This window comes from Triturus cristatus, chromosome 6 (genome assembly GCF_964204655.1).
Source record: "Triturus cristatus chromosome 6, aTriCri1.1, whole genome shotgun sequence".
Classification (NCBI taxonomy): Eukaryota; Metazoa; Chordata; class Amphibia; order Caudata; family Salamandridae; genus Triturus; species Triturus cristatus.
In genome coordinates, this window is record NC_140589.1 from 1,945,803,055 (window position 1) to 1,945,809,490 (window position 6,436).

Consider the following 6,436-nt stretch of genomic DNA (forward strand, 5'->3'; position numbering starts at 1 on the left):
TTTTGGTAGCCATTTTGCGCTGTCTCGCGAGAGTTCGCGGCCGCATTCAAGTCATTTTTCACGCGATCACGTCATTTGTCGCGCGATCAGGTATTTCTTCTCGCGATCATGCACCGCGCGAGTATGAGAAGATTGAGATCTCGAACATGTCATTCTACATCGCGAGCCAGAGAATGAGGACGCGGGCACATGAAATCGAACGCGAACAGGAGAAAGAGACCGCGAACACGTCATATCCAACGCGACAGGGACAAAGAAGAGAACGCGATCATATCGTTTTCGACACGCCGGCGGAAGTAATGTGAAGCTGGAGAACTCAACAATGTAAAATTTACAATTTGGAGAGGAATATCGGCTCTAGCAGCATGAAACCATCTGCAAATACTGATTTTGGATGAAAAGAACTCCTTACATTCACATTTGGCTTTCCTTTTTTGTGCAAGGACTCCAGGATTCATTTTTTTTTTACAAAGTGGAGAGAGGGAGGAAGTGACACAGATTCTCCAACTTCCTGTTCCTGTCCAGCAGGCTCCTCCCAGTGCTTTGTCCATCTCCTGCTCATTCTGCCTTTGGATTTGGAGCTGGAAAGATCTCTCTTTTTGTCTGCTGCATCATTGCAATTGGATTTCAGGATTTTTGGAATAGGATATTTTACAAGTAAGTGGTTGTTGTGTTTGATTGTGGGCATTGCAGTTGTTGTGTAACTACAATTTATTTTTGATAATTAATTATCATCATTCCTTTTTTTTTTTTTTAATTTATTTTAATTTTGTGGGTTGTAGTAGTAGGCCCGAGCTAGCCATGGGCATGGCCTCATGGGTGTGTGTGTGCATGATGAAGCAACTGTTCCTTTTGTTTTTTGAATATATTTCATTTTCAATCACATTTAGGGCATGGATGGCATTGGATTGAGTTGGGGAAGTGTGTATTTTGGGGTGGCCTTGCTGATGTTGTTGGGGCTCTCCATGTGGCTGGTGGCCATTTTGAGGCCTAGGCCTGCAAGCTTGCCTGGCCTTGTCTGCCAGCAGGCCTGCTTTCATCCACTGCTACCAGAGCAGGTAGCCACAGCTTTAGTAATCTACTGTTTTCTGTGTGTTCTGTTGATTTTAGACATCATTTTGGGCATGGATGGCATTGGATTGAGTTGGGGAAGTGTGTATTTTGGGGTGGCCTTGCTGATGTTGTTGGGGCTCGCCATGTGGCTGGTGGCCATTTTGAGGCCTAGGCCTGCAAGCTTGCCTGGCCTTGTCTGCCAGCAGGCCTGCTTTCATCCACTGCTACCAGAGCAGGTAGCCACAGCTTTAGTAATCTACTGTTTTCTGTGTGTTCTGTTGATTTTAGACATCATTTTGGGCATGGATGCCATTGGATTGAGTTGGGGAAGTGTGTATTTTGGGGTGGCCTTGCTGATGTTGTTGGGGCTCGCCATGTGGCTGGTGGCCATTTTGAGGCCTAGGCCTGCAAGCTTGCCTGGCCTTGTCTGCCAGCAGGCCTGCTTTCATCCACTGCTACCAGAGCAGGTAGCCACAGCTTTAGTAATCTACTGTTTTCTGTGTGTTCTGTTGATTTTAGACATCATTTTGGGCATGGATGGCATTGGATTGAGTTGGGGAAGTGTGTATTTTGGGGTGGCCTTGCTGATGTTGTTGGGGCTCGCCATGTGGCTGGTGGCCATTTTGAGGCCTAGGCCTGCAAGCTTGCCTGGCCTTGTCTGCCAGCAGGCCTGCTTTCATCCACTGCTACCAGAGCAGGTAGCCACAGCTTTAGTAATCTACTGTTTTCTGTGTGTTCTGTTGATTTTAGACATCATTTTGGGCATGGATGCCATTGGATTGAGTTGGGGAAGTGTGTATTTTGGGGTGGCCTTGCTGATGTTGTTGGGGCTCTCCATGTGGCTGGTGGCCATTTTGAGGCCTAGGCCTGCAAGCTTGCCTGCCCTTGTCTGCCAGCAGGCCTGCTTTCATCCACTGCTACCAGAGCAGGTAGCCACAGCTTTAGTAATCTACTGTTTTCTGTGTGTTCTGTTGATTTTAGACATCATTTTGGGCATGGATGCCATTGGATTGAGTTGGGGAAGTGTGTATTTTGGGGTGGCCTTGCTGATGCTGTTGGGGCTCGCCATGTGGCTGGTGGCCATTTTGAGGCCTAGGCCTGCAAGCTTGCCTGGCCTTGTCTGCCAGCAGGCCTGCTTTCATCCACTACTACCAGAGCAGGTAGCCACAGCTTTAGTAATCTACTGTTTTCTGTGTGTTCTGTTGATTTTAGACATCATTTTGGGCATGGATGCCATTGGATTGAGTTGGGGAAGTGTGTATTTTGGGGTGGCCTTGCTGATGCTGTTGGGGCTCTCCATGTGGCTGGTGGCCATTTTGAGGCCTAGGCCTGCAAGCTTGCCTGGCCTTGTCTGCCAACAGGCCTGCTTTCATCCACTGCTACCAGAGCAGGTAGCCACAGCTTTAGTAATCTACTGTTTTCTGTGTGTTCTGTTGATTTTAGACATCATTTTGGGCATGGATGGCATTGGATTGAGTTGGGGAAGTGTGTTTTTTGGGGTGGCCTTGCTGATGCTGTTGGGGCTCGCCATGTGGCTGGTGGCCATTTTGAGGCCTAGGCCTGCAAGCTTGCCTGGCCTTGTCTGCCAACAGGCCTGCTTTCATCCACTGCTACCAGAGCAGGTAGCCACAGCTTTAGTAATCTACTGTTTTCTGTGTGTTCTGTTGATTTTAGACATCATTTTGGGCATGGATGGCATTGGATTGAGTTGGGGAAGTGTGTTTTTTGGGGTGGCCTTGCTGATGCTGTTGGGGCTCGCCATGTGGCTGGTGGCCATTTTGAGGCCTAGGCCTGCAAGCTTGCCTGGCCTTGTCTGCCAACAGGCCTGCTTTCATCCACTGCTACCAGAGCAGGTAGCCACAGCTTTAGTAATCTACTGTTTTCTGTGTGTTCTGTTGATTTTAGACATCATTTTGGGCATGGATGGCATTGGATTGAGTTGGGGAAGTGTGTATTTTGGGGTGGCCTTGCTGATGTTGTTGGGGCTCGCCATGTGGCTGGTGGCCATTTTGAGGCCTAGGCCTGCAAGCTTGCCTGGCCTTGTCTGCCAGCAGGCCTGCTTTCATCCACTGCTACCAGAGCAGGTAGCCACAGCTTTAGTAATCTACTGTTTTCTGTGTGTTCTGTTGATTTTAGACATCATTTTGGGCATGGATGCCATTGGATTGAGTTGGGGAAGTGTGTATTTTGGGGTGGCCTTGCTGATGTTGTTGGGGCTCTCCATGTGGCTGGTGGCCATTTTGAGGCCTAGGCCTGCAAGCTTGCCTGGCCTTGTCTGCCAGCAGGCCTGCTTTCATCCACTGCTACCAGAGCAGGTAGCCACAGCTTTATTGATCAAGTGTTTTCTATGTGATCTGTTGAATTTTTAGACATCACCTTCCTGAGAGTGTAGTGTGGCTGTACACAGTACTAGTAGTATAACATAGCTCTAGTTAAAAAAAATTCATAAATGGCTAGACTATCTTTTGTTTGCACTAGTACAGTACTAAGTAACTGAACCACAAAAACAAATGCAACATTTCACTGATGTTCTTCTCCTGTCTTCTTTGCTTTTAGGTGCACAAAAGACAGAGTAGGAGGTGTCATCGGCATCACCTGGCTACCCGTTGTACTGCCAGCCAGACAGAAGTCCTGCTGCGCATCACGCCCACGTGTGACCAGAACTTGTTGTGCATCTGCCTCCTGCCTGACGTCGGAATAAGATGGCCCCAAAGAAAGGTACCAGGTCCAGTACCAAGAAAGTTGCTGGTGAGAAGAAGGAACAGAAAAAGGAAGTGCCATTAACCACGACTGGTGGTGTGCCGGCCAAGGTTTTTTTTGGCACCAAAGCGTTGTCCGGGAACCAAGCTGGGAGCAGCACAGCGGTCCAGCAACCCCACCAACCTAGGCCCAAGGGCTTTACTGTCGCAGAGGTAGCCAGTCTACTAACGGGCAGCGGTGTTGAAGAAATGTCATTACCGCAAAGTAGTACACAATCAAGTTCAACGCAGGCGCAAACTCAGCAGATCAGTGTGCAGCCGGCGCAACCAGAACAGCAGCAGCAGCCGGCGCAACCAGAACAGCAGCAGCAGCCGGCGCAACCAGAACAGCAGCAGCAGCCGGCGCAACCAGAACAGCAGCAGCAGCCGGCGCAACCAGAACAGCAGCAGCAGCCGGCGCAACCAGAACAGCAGCAGCAGCCGCCGCAACCAGAACAGCAGCAGCAGCCGCCGCAACCAGACCAGCAGCAGCAGCCGCCGCAACCAGACCAGCAGCAGCAGCCGCCGCAACCAGACCAGCAGCAGCAGCCGCCGCAACCAGAACAGCAGCAGCCGCCACAACAGCCCACCATAGTAGTTGTTGCTCCTGACGTAGGGGCATTTCAGGAAATCGAGCTTCCTGCAGACAAAGCGGAGCGAAGTCAAACCACTGTTCCAGAACATCTATTGTCTTCCAGACCACCAGCAAGGAAAAGGAGGCTTAGTCCATCATCTTCTTCTTCAAGCCCCGCTTCTGATGATCGTGATGACACTTGGGTCCCACCAGCTCGGTCTGAGAGTGAAGTACGCCACAAGACATTGCTTCTGAAAAGGAAGGTCCCAGAAAAACTTAGAGTTATGGAGGTAGATGTAGAAGAGGGGGGTGATGATGTTGATGAAGACGAGCCAGTCATCACGCACATTACTCCCGCCCCAAAGGGATTGGAGACCGACATTCTAACCCTATCCAGAAAGGCTGCTACTGAGCGGGATGCAGCACGGATCTCACCAACACAGGTTACACCACCACTACCTCCAGCTGCCATATTTTCCAAGGCCCGGCAGGGACCTACATCCAGCTCAACCACCTCAGTAGGAAGTGGTAGTAAAAGTCACAGTGTAGGTGGACAGGGTCACATATTTTCAAGGACCCCCTCAAGTTCATCTGGTGTTGAAAGTGGCACATCCAGCAGTGCCAGAAAGTTCTCCTCCCCAGTTTGGGACTTCTTTTCTGTTAGCGCCAAGGAGGAGAACGTTGCTATATGCGCAATTTGTCGGCAAGGTGTTCGGCGTGGTAAGCTTGGTACAAACTATGGTACCGGAGGACAAGCAAGTCATCTCAGAACACACCACACTATTGTGTGGGAGGATCACCTACTTAAGTTAAAAGAAAGTAGGAAAACTAAACCCTTTGAAGTTGGTCAGGAATCAGGGAGCGATATTATTGTGGTGGCAGGTGAAGAACAGGGAGGCATTTCTAGCCCTGTCTCCAGTAGTGCAGTCACTGCAGTGGTAACGCCCACATCCTCCTCAGTAACATCAGAGTGGCACCGCAGTAAGAGCCATACTCAGAGTGTGGGTGAGACACCAAGGCGACCGGCGGCGAGTACCTCAATGAGACAATCTGTGTCGTTGAGCCTTAGTGGGTTAATGGCACCACTAAGGAAAGTAAGCCAGCCTACCATTGACAGCATGTTTAGGTTGGAGGGGCAGTTCCAACGCAACCACCCAACGGCACGATTGTACAATGCGAAGCTGGCTAAAATGTTAGCGCTGGACCTTCTTCCTTTTTCATTTGTGGAAGGGGTGGGTTTCCTTGAATTTGTGTCTGCCATCTGCCCGAAATGGAAAGTTCCAAGCCGGTCCTATTTCGCAAGAATTGCTGTTCCGGCACTACATCATGATGTGCTGGAATTGGTTGGACAAGCTTTGCAGAAGAGTGCTGTGCACAATATCCACCTGACAACAGACATGTGGACCAGTTGCCAAGCCACAGATTACATGTGTATCACTGCACACTGGATCTCTTTTGTGGGGGTTAAAGATCTACTATCTGCACGAGGTGTTGTTGACACAGCTGCGATTTTTGAAGGTACTCGGAAACATGCAACTGTAGCCATGTTCGCCATGGAGAAATCTCATACGGCTGAAAACATTTTAGAAGAGTTTCGCACCAAGGTTTTGGAATGGCTGCAGCCCAGAGGGCTTGGTATTGGTTTTGTTGCCACAGACAATGGCAGTAATGTACTTAAGGCCATGGAACTTGGTTCCTATTTCAGGGTTCCGTGTTTGGCACACTGCATAAACATTATAGTGCAAGACTTTCTGAAAAAAGAACCCATAGTAAGCAATTTACTGTCCATCTGCCGAAGAATATGCACTCATTTCAGCCATTCTTTTAAAGCTCGGAAGCAGCTGAGGATCTTCCAACGTGAGCGTAGGGTGCCAGTCAAGGCACTCATCCAGGAGGTGGCAACACGTTGGAACTCAACGTATTACATGCTTGATCGTCTGTACGAACAGCACAGGTCACTCAATGATTATGTCTGGTACAAAGGCAGTGATGCTAGTGTTAAAGGCATGACCCTTCAGAGGGAGCAATGGACCCTAATTCAATGCCTGACTGAGATGCTGTCTCCTTTTGA